The sequence below is a fragment of the Watersipora subatra genome, chromosome 4 (assembly GCF_963576615.1).
Source record: "Watersipora subatra chromosome 4, tzWatSuba1.1, whole genome shotgun sequence".
NCBI lineage: Eukaryota > Metazoa > Bryozoa > Gymnolaemata > Cheilostomatida > Watersiporidae > Watersipora > Watersipora subatra.
Window position 1 is genome coordinate 50380295 of NC_088711.1, and position 20667 is coordinate 50400961.

At 33.9% G+C, this 20667-nt stretch overlaps 1 protein-coding gene across 1 annotated transcript in view; it reads right to left on the reverse strand.

Annotated features, from left to right (window-relative positions):
* LOC137394328 (uncharacterized) overlaps nucleotides 1–20667 on the reverse strand; it is a 481712-nt gene that overhangs the window by 151451 nt on the left and 309594 nt on the right. The window lies entirely within an intron of this gene.

A 20667-nucleotide genomic window follows, 5' to 3' on the forward strand; every position in this document is an offset into this window, starting at 1 on the left:
AGGCTAAATTTGATGGATTTCCAGGAGACAAATCAGACATGTTCTCTTCTACTGTAGTCATTCTCTCTAATGGAGAAACACTTGATAGTAGCCAGGTCTATGATCAGTTTATTACAGCAAGAGAACATTATGAAAATTCTGTGCTAAATGAAAAGAAAGTTGTTCAGCAAAAACGCCTCGATTCATTTCGAACGGATATTGAAAAGTTTTCATTTGCGCCCGACTTCATTAGGTTTCAACCTCCAGATAATCTAAATGTGAGGGTGAAAGAGAAGATTTTCCGTTACCCAACTCTACTAGCAAACAACATGAAGATGTGTCTAGGATTACAGTCTAAACACTCATGGAAGATATGGACAGAAATGCATCAGCTTGGCATCTTGTCAACAGAGAATCATAAGTACCTAAATATTCTTCTAGCAACTGCCATTTATTTACGAACGTCTGCTTATCTTAAGTCAAACTCTCAGATAAATGATGTGCAAATTGACAAGTACCATAAAGGAAGGCAAGATACAGTCTACACAGTTCCCACACACTTGTTTGTACTAATGGGCTACTTACTTGTACAAATCAAACAATTTGTTTACTCTGAAATGTCTCAAGTTACTACTCCCCCTGATGTATCTTTGTTGCCACAGCAACTAACAGTTTCTCTTGAAAATCATTGGTTGCTAGCTAAAGTACTTTATTTTACTGGACAGTACGATTCGGCTAAAAAGGCAGTCAGTAAATCTATAGATCAGCCACTCGACAGTGACAGCGACGACATGCTGCGGGAGATCATCAGTGAAACCACACCACAAACAAGCGACTTACTCGACTGCAAAGATATTCCACACAAACGATCTGAACTTTGTGCCTACCTCCTATACTACACAAAAAACTATAAGTCAGCGTTTCGTTTTTTCAATTACTTCATCGTCACACAAAAGAGGCAGCATGCTCTTTGGAAGCTGTTGGCAGCACATTGCAGTAAAGAAATAGAAGATTACATAACAGCTCAAGAACTACTCAGAGATGTGAGTGTTTATGTGTTGGTATAAATTTCACATCACTTTAAACATTTATAGTGTGGAGATTTTAAAGTTTCAGGATGAATCTTTGAAATGCTTTCTTTCTTGATAAAATGATTTTTCATTTATAACATTTGGCAACTCAGGCTCTGTTTGTTTTTTTGGTTTTAAATTCTTTTTTGAAATTCAATTTTTCTAATGTTTTATTTTATTTTTTTCTCTATTGCTCATGAGAGATGTTTGCCTCAGAAAGATTGATTGATTGAAAGATTGGGAAAAAGTAGTGGTGATAGCTCAAAGCAGTCAAAACTGCTAAAAAATCTATTTACGTGTAACAACACGTGTCCATGAGTAATTGATAAATTACTAAGAAATGAGACGAATAAAAAAAAAAAAAATATAGTAATAGTACAGACCTTTAAATATTTCATGGTTATGTATCTGTTGTGTAGCTACCACTCTTCAACACAGACTATCAACAACTCATGTTAGTCTTTGGTTGACCTTAAACAACACAGAGAGAAATCTATGTTGACTTTTGCTCCAATTTTTGTATACCCTTGAAGAGTGATAAACACTGTGGAAAAATCAAATACTCTCAGAGCAGTTTTTGTTTGTTTGTTATGATCTGGTTACCTCTCCTTGCTGCCTTCCTTGTTTGTCTATGTTTGGGGTGAACGATTAAAAACACATAGTCGCAGTTATGTGTTTTTTTATTTCAGCTCTTCAGCGCAACACTTTAGTGACAAGCAGCATTGTTTAGTTTGTATAGAATGAAATGTCGGACAGCACTCGATGTGTCATTAGCAAAATTACAGTCAATTCAAACCTGGAAATATGAAAACTACGAATTGGTTGACTCCCTTACTTTTAACATTAAGATGAATGTCGATTGCGAAACAATTCAATTTCGACCTCGTGCATAAGATGTTTTAAATATCTGATCTCAATGAACCTTTGATTCATAATTTAGTAGTAAAAGTAGGAATGAATCTGATGATTTAGATAGTGACTTTGATGTTGTTGTAACTAATGTTTCTATGGAAAGCTGAGCAAAGAGAGTTATTTCATGGAAAATTCAATTTTTGAAAATCCGAATTTTTAAAATATGCAAATGCTATTGTCACATCTACCAGAGCTGGGTAGTCGAGTTAACACATTTGCTTTAGCAATTCTCACTTCACTAATGAATTGAAAATAATCGATTCTCTTGTATCTTTTACTTACTTTAGAATTGTATTGACTCGCAGCATCCTGCCAATAATAATTGAAATGAATCAAGTCGTTACTGTCACTATAGATGAATTAACTCCAACTCTATTTTTTAAAAGCAAAATTACTCAAGTCAAACTGAAACAATCCTTCCCTTTATATTTATTGAGTTGATGAAAATCTATCACCAACAGGATGTCTTAGGTGGCACAAACGGTTCACAAATTCTATGTGAACGATAAAAAAGCTAACATGACGACTTGCCTTTGTACCTATACAAAAACAGTGATCACATATCGCAGTGTTATCAGATCTGCCCAAAACTTGGTGGCAATAAATTTAGGAAATTAGGTTATCATTGTGCCAAGAATGAACCAGTTGCATATACTTTCCTTTACTCACAAACAGCATAAAATCGTGGATAAATCTTTTAATTTCTTGCTAAAGATAAATGACAGAATTGTTGTAAATAGCGACCTAAACGTATTTCTGCGAGTGAGTCAATGAACAGCAGGCGAGCCAATCAAACACATGGAATAACTATTTGCACAGTTAATCTTGAACACCAGAAAATGGTTGATCAGCACATGTGTTAGAGTGTTAGTCTAATAATCTGAATGATGTGGGTTCAAGACCAGCTTATAGCAATCTTTTATCTCAACCTGTGACCATTACTTTGACAGACAAATGGAAGCACAAAATCACGACTTTTTTATAAAAAATATTGCAAAAGAGTGTGCCACACAGCAAGATTTTTTGCTATCATCGTAATATATAGATAATAATATAGTATAGGTAAAGTGCCTAAGTTGAGTTACTTTTTTTGGGTTTTATTTTGGCACTCCAATCATAGGAATTATAAATGCTTATATTGGTGACAAGTTATGTTATAATGCATTTGCCTAAAACTAAGAACATGTTACAGTATACAATATTTATTGTTGAGTTTCCTATGAAGATATCTGATATCTGTCTCAGGCTGAGAAAGACATAGAGTCATCAGAGAGCAGAGACTTGTTCAAGAAGACTGATGACAACAACAGAGATACATCAAAGGCATACAGAAGCATTGGTTCAGTGTACTTTGATCTAAGTGAATATGACAAGGCATTTGAATACCATACAAAAGCATTGAAGATGGACCAAACCATGTATGGTGAAAATATTCATTCAGACCTTGCTGTAGACTACAACAACATAGGTTTAGTATACTACTCACTAGGTGACTATGGACAAGCACTAGAATATCACACCAAGTCATTTGATATGCGTAGAGCTATATATGGTGCTGAGGCTAACCATACTGATATTGCTACTAGCTACAGCCACATAGGTTCAGTATACAAGTCACTAAGTGACTATGGAAAGGCACTAGAATATCACAACAAGTCATTGGATATGGATAAAGCTATATATGGTGCTGAGGCTAACCATACTGCTATTGCTACTAGTTACAGCCACATAGGTTCAGTATACAAGTCACTAGGTGACTATGGACAAGCACTAGAATATCACAGCAAGTCATTAGATATGGGTAAAGCTATATATGGTGCTGAGACTAACCATACTGATATTGCTAATAGCTACAACGACATAGGTTCAGTATACGACTCACTAAGTGACTATGGACAAGCACTAGAATATTACACCAAGTCATTGGATATGTGTAAAGCTATATATGGTGCTGAGGCTAATCATACTGATATTGCTACTAGCTACAACAACATAGGTTCAGTATACGACTCACTAGGTGACCATGGACAAGCACTAGAATATCACACCAAGTCATTGGATATGAATAAAGCTATATATGGTGCTGAGGCTAATCATACTGATATTGCTAATAGCTACAACGACATAGGTTCAGTATACGACTCACTAAGTGACTATGGACAAGCACTAGAATATCACACCGAGTCATTAGATATGTGTAAAGCCATATATGGTGCTGAGACTAACCATACTGCTATTGCTACTAGTTACAGCCACATAGGTTTAGAATACAACTCACTAGGTGACTATGGACAAGCACTAGAATATTACACCAAGTCATTGGATATGCGTAAAGCTGTATATGGTGCTGAGGCTAATCATACTGATGTTGCTACTACCTACAACAACATAGGTTTGGTATACGACTCACTAGGTGACCATGGACAAGCACTAGAATATTACACCAAATCATTGGATATGTATAAAGCTGTATATGGTGCTGAGGCTAATCATACTAGTATTGCTACTAGCTACAACAACATAGGTTCAGTATACAACTCACTAGGTGACCATGGACAAGCACTAGAATATCACACCAAGTCATTGGATATGCATAAAGCTGTATATGGTGCTGAGGCTAATCATACTGATATTGGTACTAGCTACAACAACATAGGTTTAGTATATGACTCACTAGGTGACTATGTACAAGCACTAGAATATTACACCAAGTCATTAGATATGTGTAAAGCTATATATGGTGCTGAGACTAACCATACTGACATTGGTACTAGCTACAACAACATAGGTTTAGTATACCACTCACTAGGTGACCATGGACAAGCACTAGAATATTACACCAAGTCATTGGATATGCATAAAGCTGTATATGGTGCTGAGGCTAATCACACTGATATTGGTACTAGCTACAACAACATAGGTTTAGTATACCACTCACTAGGTGACCATGGACAAGCACTAGAATATTACACCAAGTCATTGGATATGCATAAAGCTGTATATGGTGCTGAGGCTAATCACACTGATATTGCTACTAGCTACAGCAACATAGGTTCAGTATACAACTCACTAGGTGACCATGAGCAAGCGCTTGACTGTTACACCAAATCTTTGGATATACTTCACATAATACACTACGAAAAACCAAATCACCCTGACATACAGCATTTACAAACTATAATCTTTACCTGCATAAATGAAGTTTCTTCCTAGTAGCTATTTTATGAGTAATCCTTTATGTCAAAATTGGCAACTTTAATACCACTACCAGTGCTTGCATCTTTCCTTTTTGATTCTACTGTATGTTTTGGGTACAATGTTTATCATTGAACATTCAGTTTAGCTTTCTGCATTAATTGTGACAGAAACATGCTTTATTATATCTTCCGTATTTTCCTATGCGTAGTCCATGTTTACTCGAACAAGTCTTTAGAGCGTTTTTTTTGTTTAAATTTATTGCATTCTTTTTTCATTATGATGTATAATAACACTATATATATTATATATTTATGGTAATATATAGTAATATCGACAGCTCTTGGTGAGGTATATTGATTGTTCATAGTTGTTAATTAAGGTGAAGTCTAAAACTGGGTTTAATATTACTACAGAGTGGGGATGCAACTCCAACTTTCACTATAATAACCGAGTTTTTATTATTATAAAGCTTGAGTTTTTGCAGATTTAATATAGACCAGCGGCTACATGAGTTAAATCAGTTGAATCAGCCTTTTTTCTTCAGTTAGCGTCAAACATCATGTCTAACAAATTGTTATAAAGTCATAGGTTAGTGTCTTTGGTATTTTGAACTTCTTTATTCAAATGAACATTATGATTGCTAAAGATAAACTGCCCTTGATGTATCCAGCTAGCGTGATCAACTAGTATGATGCAAGACGCAGAAATAGCAAGCAGCAAGTAAAAACAACAGGGCATTGAGTGCAAATAAGCCACATCATGACACAAATCCGTAGCCGATATCATGAAATGCATTCTGCTTTTACAGTTCTTGCTTTGAGGGCTAAACTTTACAATTATCTCAACTGATCAATAACATTATTAATGTCTTTCTCCTCCACATATATTCTCATTATCAATATAACTCCATCTTATATACAAGAGTGGTGATCCCACTGTACAATAACTTTTAACAATAATAAGGCATTGAAACGCATGAAAATATTTTTGGCATAATGTTTTCAGAAGTTGCTTTCTCATGTCAATCAAATGCCTAGCCTTTCACATTAATTTTAACATTGATAGTTCAGTACCATGCTATAGACCGGTGTTTAAAGATTTGCTACTCTTCAGTCTTTTCCTAGTTGTCTGTTTCTATCAACTCTTATAACTCAGTACCTCAGCATCTACTCCTATAAATTAAAGACTCTAACACTCAGTCCATGACTATCTCTAAGTAGAATCAGACATCGAACTGTGCAGGGAATCACTGCCTTCTCATTGCTGATCCAACAGATGTAAAGGTAAGAAGCTTAAGCCCTTTCAGTATGACTACTGCTAAAGGTTTTAATATCTACATAGCCTATGGTCTTGTACAACTTTTACATCATTGTAACTAAACCAAAGCTATGATGATGAGCAACCCATGATATGATAATGTTGCTTTTACCATGCTACAGGGTGGGAAGCTAAAGAGTTCCCTTTACAAATATTTAATAAGATTATTATAGACCAGTAATCAACCGGCTGCAAGGTAAGTGATAATGTTGTAACAGCTTTCTCAGGAGTTAGCTTATCTAGCAAATGCAAGTGTAAGCAACTTCAAGTTATCTTAATTCATTTGCAGCATGGTCCCTGAAAGGCCTAATCTTGGCTGAGCTTGTGTCTCTTAACCAACTCTACAAGACCATCAATAAACCAATACAGCAGCTACTTGGTATCCTAAACCAAGACTACAATTGATGAATAATCAATGATATCATAGTGTTGTTTTTAACACGCTACGACATGAAACGTTAAAAACTTCACCTCAAAAATATTTAATAAGAATGTGATGAGCTTGTAATCAACCTGTTACAAAGTAAAATGATGGCTCTTGGACAACCAAAACTTCTAAGGTATAGGTTTTAGTTACAAGAAACCTCTTCTGTAGCAAAATTTTATTTCATAATTTGGTTCAGCCACGAAAACAAAAGTTCACTATAAATTAATTAGACAATATATTATTAGATGTACGAAAAGCTAAATACAGTTTAATTTTGACCAATTGTTAAATCAATCATTGACCATTAACTGGAATCACTTGCTAATATGAAAGGAACTACTTAGAGTAATGCTGACTCTCAGAGTATCTTCAGCTGTTTAATTTTAGACAAGTGCTCATTAGAAACTTTGGTTATTATTGTGTCAACCCTTTACTATTTGCTACTAGCCTGTTTGTAATTGTACAGTCATCTTCTACATCTCTTCATTTACAATATATTCTATAGTATAATTCATCTGAACTACTAAACATTGCAGACCGTATCTTTAGCAGAAAACCACAAAGCTCACATTGCGTGGCTAATCATTGCTCCCTGGGCTATTCAGTCAATGACTTAAGATGCAACCAATGAAAACATTTGGCAATCAGAAAGAAACTAGTTAAAACAAAGCTGATTTACTGAGTCCAGTTCAGACTCATGTGGCCACTTCTTGCTAAGATCAGTTGATTTGGTTGAGATAAGTGCACTTTAGAAAGTTTGGTTAACATTGTGTTGCTCCTTTAGTATTTACTATCAGCCTGCTTGTAATTGTATAGTTATCCTCTACATCAATTCCTTTACAATCATGTCTATAGTACATTTCATCTGATCCACGAAACATAGTAAAGGGTATCTTTAGCAGAAAACTTCAAAGCTCGCATAGCGCAGTAAAAAATTTAAGGTCATTAACAGTGATATTTGTAGCTGCCTGCAAGCTTAGCATCAGTGTTAAAGTAAAAAAAATGGAAAAGTGTCACTTTTGGTCGTTCTCTAGCAAAAGCAAAAAGATACATATGGTTTTACAAGAAAAATAATTGTGTATAAATCCATACCTCTGTCGGTGTATAACCTTGAGCTAACTCAAGCTATGATAATATATTATCCATATTTTCTTTTTTAAAGACATTAATTTAACTAACAGACAGAGTTTACCCATTTTTCAAAGTGAATGCGGAAAAACTATTAAAATCTTTTTAAAACATAGTTTTTTGCCATATGTGGTTTTCATAAAAATGCCTTATACTTCATGTATTATACTTGTATTATGCAACACTTGACATTCTGTAATTTACCACAAATGTACTTAGCAATTGGGTTGCAATGCTGGGAATTGCTTTGTTTCTGATTGTACTAAAATTTTAATACAACTTTACTTCCACCTCAGGATTTGGTTTATTGCCATTATTGAACTTGAGCATACTCAAAAACAAAAGAAACTCTACTTACAAAAAAATCTACATACTAAATGTCTATATTGTGAAACATATTTTCGTAAAAAAATTGCTCCGACTAAATAAAGATGAAAGTAGACCCAAAAACTAGAAGGTCTTGCCTATTCTGACCATTTAGTTTGAAAGGCAAAATAAAAATATGAGACGGAAAAGTAGACTTTAATTTTACTGTTTGTGTTTTTATGAATCTATTTGAGATGTTTTGAATCTAGTGAAGTACATTTCCTTTTTTCATATGTTAACTGTAGCCGCCTTCTTCCATTGTTGTATGATTTTGAGTTATTATTTATTACTTACAAAGTAGGAAAATTTCAAGTTTTCCTACTTTGTAAGTGGAAAACTTGTTCTATCATGTTCTATCTAACAATAGAACATAATATGAATAGAACCTATTACGTTCTACTTTTACACTTCTTGCTTCGAGCGCTAAACTTTACAATAATCTCAACTGACCATCTACATTATTGATGTCTTTCTCTTCCACATATATTCTGACTATCAATAATACTCCATCATAAATACAAAAGTAGTGATCCCACTGTACAATAACTTTTTACAACAATAAGGCATTGGAACGCATAACAATGTTTTTGGCATAATGTTTTCAGAAGTTGCTTTCTCACGTCAGTCAAATGCTTAGCCATTCACATTAATTTAGACATTGTTAATTTAGTACCATACTATAGACCTGTTTTTAAAGAGTTGCTACTCTTGAGTATTTTCCTAGTTGTCTGCTCCTATCAACTCTTATAACTCAGCACCTCAGCATCTAGTCCTATAAATTAGAAACTCTAACACTCAGTTCATGACTATCTCTAAGTAGAATCAGACATCAAACTGTGAAGGGAATTACTACCTTCTCATTGCTGATCCAACAGATGTGAAGGTAAGAAACTTAAGCCATTTTAGTTTGACTTACTGCTAAAGGGTTTAATATCTACAATGTACATAGCTTATGGTCTTGTACAACTTTTGCATCATTGTCACTAAACCAAGGCTATAATGATGAGCAACCCATGATATGATAATGTTGTTTTTACCATGCTACACGGTGGGAAGCTGAACATTTCCCTTTACAAATATTTCATAAGATTAGAATTATAGACCAGTAATCAACCTGCTGCAAGGTAAGTGATTATGTTGTGATAGCTTTCACAGGAGTTAGCTTATCTAGCAAATGCAAGTGTAAGCAACTTCAAGTTATCGTAATTCATTTGCGGCATGGTTCCTGATAGGCCTAATCGTGGCTGATCTTGTGTCTCTTAACCAACTCTACAAGACCATCAATACACCAACACAACAGATACTTGGTATCCTAAACCAGGACTACAATTGATGAATAATCAATGATATCATAGTGTTGTTTTTAACACGCAACGGCATGAGACATTAAAAATTTCACCCCATAAATATTTAATAAGATTGTGATGAGCTTGTAATCAACCTGTTACAAAGTAAAATGACCGCTCCTAGACAGCCAAAACTGCCGAGGTGTAAGTTTTAGTTACAAGAAACCTCCTATGTAATGAAAGTTTCTTTGATAATTTCGTTCAGCCATGGAAACAAAAGTTCACTATAAAATCGATTAGACAAATATATTATTAGATGCATGAAAAGCGAAATGCAGTTGAAATTTGACAAATTGATCAATATTGAATCAATATTTGATTAATGAACAGTTAATGATCAAAAATTGATCATTAAATGGCATCACTTGATAATATGAAAGGTAATACTTAGAGTAATGCTGACTTTCAGAGTATCTTCAGCTGCTTTATTTGAGACAAGTGCTTATTAGAAACTTTGGTTATTATTGTGTCAACCCTTTACTATTTGTTACTAGCTAGTTTGTAATTGTACAGCCATCTTCTACATCAATTCCTTTACATTCTACTCTATAGTATATTTCATCTGAACTACTAAACATTGCAGACTGTATCTTTAGCAGAAAACCTCAAAGCTCTCATTGCAGGGCTAATCATTGCTCTCTGGGCTATTCAGTCAAAGACTTAAGATGCAACCAATGAAATCACTTGATCAAAGGAGAGAACTAGTGAGAACAATGTTGAGTTGCCAAGATTAGTTTAGACACCTTTAGTCACTTCCTTCTATGATCAGTTGATTTAGTTGAGATAAGTGCACTTTGGAAACTCTGGTTAACATTGTGTTGCTCCTTTAGTATTTACTACCAGCCAGCTTGTAATTGCACAGACATTCTCTACATCAATTCCTCATATATTCATTTATATGAGTATAATATTCCTTTTTGGTTCTTTGTTTTGAGTATAACGTTTATTATTGGACTTTAAGTTTGTCCTTCTGGTTAAATTGTGACAGAAAATTAAATTGCTTTATTATATCCTCTGTATTTTCCTACACGTAATCCATGGTTAATTGTACAAGTCCTTAGAGTGAGTTCTTCTGTTTAAAATTAACTTCATTTTTATGTCATTATATTATATAATAATACAATAAATACTATATATTTATGACAATAAATAACAATATAATCAGCTCTTTGTACAGTACGTTAATTGCTCATAGTTGATATATAAGTTGAAGTCTAAAGCTGGTCAAAAGGCTGCTACTAGTAGGCATATTCAAAATTACTACAGAGTGGGGATGCAACTCCTATTTCTACTACTATAAAATTTGAGTTTTTGGCAATGTTAATTTAGACAAGCGGCTAATCAAATTAAATCAGTCTAATCATAGCCTTTGTTCCTCAGTTGGAATCAAGCATCATGTCTAAAAAGTCAGTAACCGATATCATGAGATGTGTTCTGCTTTTACAGTTCTTGCTTTGAGCCCTGAACTTTGCAAGAATTTCGAGTGACTAATTATATCCTTTTAGTTACGCTCTCCTATCACTATAACTAAAGCAACTCTGTAATTGATGAAGAACCCATGATGACAGAACTTTGTTTTTTTATGATGCTACAAAGTGAGAAACTGATAATTATACTTTACCAACATTTAATAAGATATTAAATAAGCTTGTAATCATTCCGCTGCAAGGTAACTAATAAGATTGTAATTGCTTTCACATGAGTTAGCTCATCTAGATAAGGGAGGAGTGGACAAATTCAGGTCACCTCCAATCACTAGCAGCATGACCTACCACCAAGCAAGTTGGACCTAGGCTGAGCTTGTTACTGTCAACAAACTCCGCATGACCATAAACAAATCAATGGAACAGTTAGTAAATAACCAACAACAGAATAATGTTGTTTTAATCACACCTCTGGGTAAGAAGCTAAAATTTCTCCTTCACTGATGTTTGATGAGATCCTAATTGGTTAATTATGGGTGAGTGTCATTGATATTGTTTAGAAAACATAAATTAACTAAACTGATCAGAGTTCAGACTCGTGTGGTCACTTCCTGCTAAGAACAGTTGATTTGGTTGGGATAAGTGCACTTTGGAAACTCTGGTTAACATTGTGTTGTTTCTTTAGTATTTACTACCAGCCAGCTTGTAATTGCACAGACATTCTCTACATCAATTCCTCATATATTCATTTATATGAGTATATTACTCCTTTTTGATTCTATGTTTTGAGCATAACGTTTATTTTTGGACTTTAAGTTTGTCCTTCAGTTTAAATTGTGACAGAAAATTGCTTTATTATATCCTCTGTATTTTCCTACACAAAATCCATGGTTAATTGTACAAGTCCTTAGAGTGAGTTCTTCTGTTTACAATTACCTTCATTTTTATGTCATTATATTATATAATATTACAATAAATACTATATATTTATGATAATATATAACAATATAATCAGCTCTTTGTAGAATACGTTAATTGCTCATAGTTGATATATAAGTTGAAGTCTAAAGCTGGTCAAAAGGATTCTACTAGTAGGCATATTTAAAATTACTACAGAGTGGGGATGCAACTCCTATTTCTACTACTATAAAATCTGAGTTTTTGGCAATGTTAATTTAGACAAGCGGCTAATCAAATTAAATCAGTCTAATCATAGCCTTTGTTCCTCAGTTGGCATCAAGCATCGTGTCTAAAAAGACAGTAACCGATATCATGAGATGTGTTCTGCTTTTACAGTTTTTGCTTTGAGCCCTGAACTTTGCAAGAAATTCGAGTGACTAATTATATCATTTTTAGTTACGCTCTCCTATCACTATCACTAAAGCAACTCTGTAATTGATGAAGAACCCATGATGACAGAACTTTATTTTTTTATGATGCTACAAAGTGAGAAACTGATAATTATACTTTACCAACATTTAATAAGATATTAAATAAGCTTGTAATCATTCCGCTGCAAGGTAACTAATAAGATTGTAATTGCTTTCACATGAGTTAGCTCATCTAGATAAGGCAGGAGTGGACAACTTCAGGTCACCTCAAATTACTAGCAGCATGACCAACCACCAAGCAAGTTGGACCTAGGCTGAGCTTGTTATTTTCGACAAACTCCACATGACCATAAACAAATCAATGGAACAGTTAGTGAATAACCAACAACAGAATAATGTTGTTTTAATCACACCTCTGCATACGAAGTTAAAATTTCCCCTTCACTGATGTTTGATGAGCTCGAAATTTGTTAATTATGGGTGAGTGTCATTGATAATGTTTAGACAACATAATTTAACTAAACTGATCAGAGTTCAGACTCGTGTGGTCACTTCCTGCTAAGAACAGTTGATTTGGTTGAGATAAGTGCACTTTGGAAACTCTGGTTAACATTGTGTTGTCTCTCCAGTATTTACTACCAGCCTGCTTGTAATTGTACAGTTATCCTCTGCATCAAATCCTTTACAATCTCTTCTGTAGTATATTTCATTTGAACTACTAAATATAGCAAGGTGTATCTTTAGCAGAATACTTTAAATCTTACAGAACTAGTCCAATAATTATAGGAAGTCTTTATCAGTGAGAGTCCATGAGTTTGGATAGCCGTGTTAAAGCTAGTCTTGGTCATAGCCCTAAAGTATGCTATAAAAATATTTGTCTGAATCAGCTGTTAGCTACTGGTTAGATGAAATAGAAAGTTACCACTTGCGCAGAGTTATGGAACCGCTGGATAAAGTTTAATACCGCTCAAAAGTGCCTACAACATGCAGACACCAAAATAGCTGCATACACAACAAGGAGCAGAGAGCCCAATCATTACACAGAAAAAGCAAGCTGGTAAGACATCAATCACAGGTGGAAAAAGCATTCAAAAACTTTTGACTTAAAACAAAGCATAGCTTTAAGCTCCCGACAAGTTAACAGGCCATTATCCACAGAACTGAATCAGAAACTGGAAACCACAGTACAAAAACATTTTGCCATTTTTGCGTCAGCTGTTAGAAATAATCCAAATATTGTTAGTTTTAAAATCGGCTAGGGAAACATGCCCTCCAAATATGCTGTCACCTACATTTGTGATGCAAAATGCATTCAAGTAGAACACTTGTTGGAGGAGCTTATCACATGGGGACTACATAAAAGGTTGGTTCTCTCTAAGATACAGGACAACAGCACCTGTGATCATATACACCTGTGTATTCTGTGTAAAGATATTTACATGTATTCTATGAAGATACTGCTCAATGCTAGGATGAATTCTTTTTGCTAAACTTCACAAGAGTTGGTGGCAATAAGAACGCGTTTAGATTCCAGCAGACCAATTCACCGGACTGGCTGGTTTTGGGCTTGCTTTAGTCCTCTACAATGTTTTGGGTTTACTCTCCATACTGAGGAAAAATTGACTCACTGGCTCATCTTGGTTTTGTTATATGATTAATGTGTAGGGCGAACAGTGCCATTTTGTTTGAAGTTTAAACTTATCTTGGAAGGAATTAAAGACACATTTTAGGGGCTATACCCATCGTGAATAGAACCATAAAAACATACATTTTTACAGTATCAAAAAATTAAGTTCACCATTATTATTAATATAAAATATTAAAAATGTCCAACTGTAATTTCTTTTCATATGCTTTAAAAATACCTTACTTTTTCTTTTGAAATTACTATAATCTATAAAAATTACATGATTTATGCATTTCAACCACCTAAAAGTCAAACACCATAATGGATGGTCCAGCCAGCTCTCATAATTGATGACTGAAAGTATGAAATAAAAATTGGGAAAGACTGCAACAAAAACAATATGGTCAAATTAGTATATTGGACACAATGTTTACGAAAAATGGTGACTGCGGGATTCTAGATGGTAGCAGAATGTTCCAAATGCTCTAGATAAAAGCAAATACAGAAAATATATACACTAAATTTCAGTGAGAAGTGTAGATGCAGGCAGGGCAGGGCATAAGCACAAACAACTTTCGGAATGTATGGATGTATACAGATATGGCAAATCCAAATTCTAGATGATATAATAGTTATTACATGTGTCAAAGTTTGCTAATACTTTGACACATAACACACTTTGCTGGTACGATCTAAATCCATTCCACGCTAGGCATCGTATAACGAAAATGGCATATAGAGGGGGACAGAAACCTTACTAATTGTATAATGCAACATTCCCTGATAAAAATCATTAAAATTTTATACAAGTATTGTACATATTAAAAGCTAGTCACAAAACAGTATGTTAATCTTAAAAGTTGACTGGTATGAAAAGATTCACCATATCTTACTCTGTTGTGTTGTAGGTGCCAAATATGTGGAATTGTGATTACAAGCTCTTAAAAGCTCAAAAACGAACAGTTAATCGCCGCCACACGAGACCGCTGTAGTCTGGATTCTCTTTCCAAAACGGCTCAAAGGTGACGCAGTTGTGGGAGATGGCTTCTATTTACACTTTCAAGCAACCTCATTTGTCGAAATATTTTCACAAATATACTTCACGCATTCAATCAAACCATGTCTATTGTTTTAATGCGTCTGCTTCATCATTATTGTAATGCTGTCACTTTGAGCACTGATATCTCAAAACCTACCATAAAAATATGTTAAATCTTTTAATCTTAGCTTGAACGATTGCATATCATCCTTTGATAAACATGACGAGCCTGTTGGTAAACTGTGATAGTTGAAAAATGCTGCAAAAATTATTCACGCTGTTTGGCAAGAAGTATGGTTCACATGATCAGATTACGACTATAGACGATTAGACCAAGCCAAAATAAAACGGTAAAGTAGCGAGCACCTATATCTGATGCGGGCTTTTGTGTAGAACCCGAAGTGTTTGTCATAAACTAGTGCTACGAGACGTTTTATATTGAGCCTTTTATTGGCCTTTCAATTCACGTGAAACATCATGTGACAAAATAATAACCAACTATCATGACTACGTCAGAGAAATAAACAGATTCCAATCTACGGCGGCTTCTCGTTTTTGAGCTTTGAAGAGCTTGTAATCACATTTCCACACATTTGGCACCTACAACACAACACAACAGAGTAAGACATGGTGAATCTTTTGATACCAAATAACTGTAATGTGAATTTTGTTGCAAGTCAACCTTTAATAACTGTAGTTACCTTCAGAAACTTTGGTGTACTCAGTGTGAATGCACTGAATACACTAACTTCAATGTGCTTTATTGGCTATGATCCAAATTAAACTGAAAGTTGCAAAGTGTTATGTGCAGTACGTACCATAGTGACTTCTTAACTATAAGACACGCATACGCATAACATAAACACTGAGTTTGCCTTATAGGAATTGAGTTTACCAAACACACACACACACACACATACTTTAAGCTAATTATAAGCTAATTTAAGCTAAACTATTTTACTAAACTTTTTATGACTAAAATGTTATCATCTGTCAGTTTCTGACTTTGTTTTGATGATAACTTTTAACTGACCTCATTAAAACCTTTTTCAAACTGATTCAGCAAAGAATGCTAAGTGATACGGTTCTCAACAGCGGCCTTTTACACTCTTGACCATTTATTGGCAATCGAATAGAAAAATGAACTTTTATTTACTGTTCCGTTGGAGTGGCGTGACATGAGCTGGTGCATGTAGCTAGTAGAGCAGAGAGGAAACGACAAACATAGCGATGCTAATAATGTTACTGTATGCTGAAAAATAAATTTTATTAGGTGGCTTTTTATTAGCAGGCCAAGTCTAAACCTATTAACAAGCTGTCTAATCCTGACCCGCTCTTCAGAAGAATAGCAAATCTAACTTTTCTACCGGTTTTAAATGGAAAATTTTACCACTTTTTGGCCCCATCCGGGGACAAAGGCCAAAAAGACACATATTTCCTGCTAGTGCAAGAATTTAGCACTTAAAAAAACAAGCTAACTTGGTGCAGTGTAGAAGATTGCTTGCTTGATCACTTACTGAGGATGAGACTTGCTGGGGCACTGTAAATGCTGGGACAATGCAGACCACTGCTAGCTAGCTAATATACTTATAAACAGATTCAGAGAAGGTTTTAATTTGTTTTGTATAGGAATGAGTAATGACAGGGGGACAATGCAGACCACTGCTAGCTAGCTAATATACTTATAAACAGATTCAGAGAAGGTTTTAATTTGTTTTGTATAGGAATGAGTAATGACAGGAATGACTTTAATGAATAATAGCTTTTTTTAATACTGGCTGCAATATTTGATTGATGGAGCCATATTACTTAGCAATATTAACAATATGGGCACCTTCTTTGCATTTATTTATGATCTCTAACTTTGTTGTCATGGAAATCATTTTTTCTTTCTTCTTTCAACATTTTCATCGATCTCAGACTCCATAACTAATGAAGTTATTGTATATACTTTTAGTTATATGAATATAAATAATTGTATATACTTTTAGTTATATGATTATAAGTAATTGTATATACTTTTAGTTATATGATTATAAGTATAATTGTATACACTTTTAGTTATATGATTATAAGTAATTGTATATACTTTTAGATATATGATTATAAGTAATTGTATATATTTTTAGTTATATGATTATAAGTACTTGTATACCCTTTAATCATATGATTATAAGTAATTGTACATACTTTTAGTTATATGATTCTAACGCTAAAATGAATATTTGCTCTAGCTTACATACTTTGTCCAAAATTTTCCACAAGGAATATCAAACTGAGAGAAATTGGTCATCACGTCTCTTTTAAGCATTGTAAACATATTTTTGGCAAACGACATTTTGGAATCTTTGTTATATCGACTTACGAATTAAGCGCACTGACTGCCAAATTTGAACTCGTGTGAGAATTTTGTTGAATTCATATGGTAAAATAAGTTTCCTATGGCGATGGGGAAAGTCATCATGTTCCAATTCGTAAGGCAAAAAAATTGTATAGCAGCGCAATCGTGTCCCCGAGGTGCGCTGTACTCAGAAATTATAACTTTCAATTGAGTTGTCCACAAAATGTCCATAAAACCTTATTAACAACAAATTGGTTATATATAACAATTAATTCTTTTGTTGTTTCTGCTCAAATAAAAGTTTACTTCCTAACTTCAAAGCCTTTCAGTTATTTTCGTTAAAATTTTGAAAAGAACACCATAGAGATAATTAGTAACGTTATCAGGCTAAGAGTACTTTCTTGTTCAATGTGGTCTTGATATTTTGACGAATGTGAAAAACGGTCGATTTACATTTACGATGGTATATGTACCACTAGTTTTAGGCTAAAAGTTGTGCTTAGCACTCATCCAGCTAAAAGTTTATTATTAGTTGTTCGAAAAGTTATGCACAAAGATAGGCTGTGCTGAAAAATGGTTTGATCGCTAGTATAGAGTAGCTCAGCAGTACAAAAGAGTTGAGATCAGAAGGCATTGTAGAAAGTATTGAACAGCCAGAAGAAGACAAAGCGGTTCCAAATGAAAGTAACAATCAGAACTCAACTGACTGAGCAAATGATGCAAATATTTGAAATTTCAAAATTTTAATTTTTGCATTGAATATATTGTAAATATGCTTAGTCTATGAATGTATATATAAATATATATTTGTAACATTTGACAGGTTATTGTTATATAACCTATAAATTTGCAGATTTATAGCATATTATTTGATAGCATCTTTGCGGTTATTTTAACTCAGTTTACAATGGATTGGCGCTCATAACTCCTTTCCTATCGCACATAAAAAGCTGGCTTTGACTGAAAAATCTAGAAACATGAACTTATAATAGAAATACATAATGTATAAAATTTATTATGTAAATAGAACATATCAATGAGCGCAACAAGTTTTTCATGCAACATTGGTAAATATAGATCTATGTAAAATAAAAGTATACCTTGAAATTTATATTAAAAATTTGAAAGTTCCAACAAAATGCAAATCAGGACACAGGCTATAATATAATTTTAGGTTTATTGCAAACAATAGCTATCAACTGGTATATATATTTTTTGGCTTCCTGATGCATATTTATCTAGAGATCTTTGACAAGTTCGAGAGGAGTTAGCAACTAATTGCATCCTAGGCTTAATGTCGCTTCCTTTACAGGAGATTGCCTAATATAAGCAACATCTTGCCCTAAACGCTTTGAACACTAACATCCATTATTCCGGCTTTGCGAAGGGTATGTCAGAAACCCTAACGACTGGAATACTGGCATTCGAATGACGCCGTTTACAAATGCTGTTTTCAAGTAAAACATAAACCAATTAAATTAATTCTTACCGAAAGCATTGGCTAAAAATTTCACTTCCTTTTTTAATATTTTCAAATATCTTTATTTACTTCTTTCGTTATAATAAAAGTTTTTATTGGAACAAAACTGCGAAACAATTGATACTACTCATTCAGTTGCAGGTCATGGATTAGTAAAATGCCAATGGAACATTTTATGATACAAATTATAATTTTCCAGTTTATTTTGAGGAATGAAATGATGATAAACAATTGCTCAATGGATATGATGCTAGTGTAAATATTTTTGCGAATCTTCAAAGTCGTACGGATCTTCATGGTTTTAGCCTAAATAACAGTGAAACACTGTTTTTCTGTTTGGTGACATTTGTTGTGTGTTGCCAGACTTTTTTATTGATGTTTCACTAAAAATCATTGTATTATGAATACATTTAGATATTTTTAATAAAATTTGAAAAGCTTTGAATCGTTGGACAAATTGGTCAGGAATACTGACACACATTGACAAGGATGGGCAAATTGCCAAATTATGACGAGCTATTTCAAAGTTACAACACAAGCCTTTGTTCAAACACTACCTTAATTTTATTGCCTTTTCTATGGGAGCCCACTATCTTCTATTTGATGGCCACTGCATAACGTTCAAATAGAGGTTATATATGGTATGTTGATGTACTTATAGTGCTGCAAAGTGATACAAATATCATTGCTACATAGCAATAAAATATTAGAGGAATATTTTTCTGTGTATTATAGAACCCTAGAAGCAGGTGCAGTAGAAAAGATTGACTCAAATTTGATGTCGTGGTACCTAATTTTAGCATACAAAGTCTTTTGACGCCTAATAGCCAATAATTAGTATAAAGTTTATTTGGTAATAATGACAAAAAATAAATGAAAACTTATATGTACATGTGGTCAATGTTCAGCTTAATAGTTGCATGGAAGATGTTCTTACATGCTACTCATTATGTATGATATTCTGCTCTGTTGATTCATTATTTAATTAAATGTTACTATTTTGGTGAAAATCCTTTTGTTACGCTATACATGAGGTAATGTTTGTAGATACACATTGTGGCTTCTTGTATTGTTGTATCAATGTTGGATTATCATATGCAATTGAATCTGTATGTCTATGAATATGCACCAGACTATCTATTTCTGTTTATTAGCTCTTAAGTATACAGTATATACTTCTTTGCTCGCATGTACGCATAAGTTTTTGTGCAGGGACATGGCAATGCCTAACCTGGAGCGCATTCATAGATATATGCTGTCAATTCCATAGAGAGGATATGCAGTGAAATAATTCAATGGGAAGCCATGGTGTGTTTAGACCAATATAACACAATGTAGCATTCGATCAGGGTTTCTTGCCTAGTTCTGTATTTTATCATGTTTTTATACTTTTGTTTCACTCAAAATGAATGCGTGCAAGATTGCTCTTGCCAGTCATGGGAAATGGCAATGAAAACATATGGAGAAGGGCCGCATTTCAACAGCATTGATTAAGCAAACAGCAGAGCAAAGATTTGTAATGTATAACAAGCAAAAGCTTTCATATATAAAATGGATTATAGAAGGTTTCATAGGATGATAGGAGTTGCTTAAGACTTTATTGAAGTATAAATATTTGTTCGGACAGACAGATAGTTTAAACTTTTATAAATAAAGATTATTGAAGGTGAGAAACGAAGACC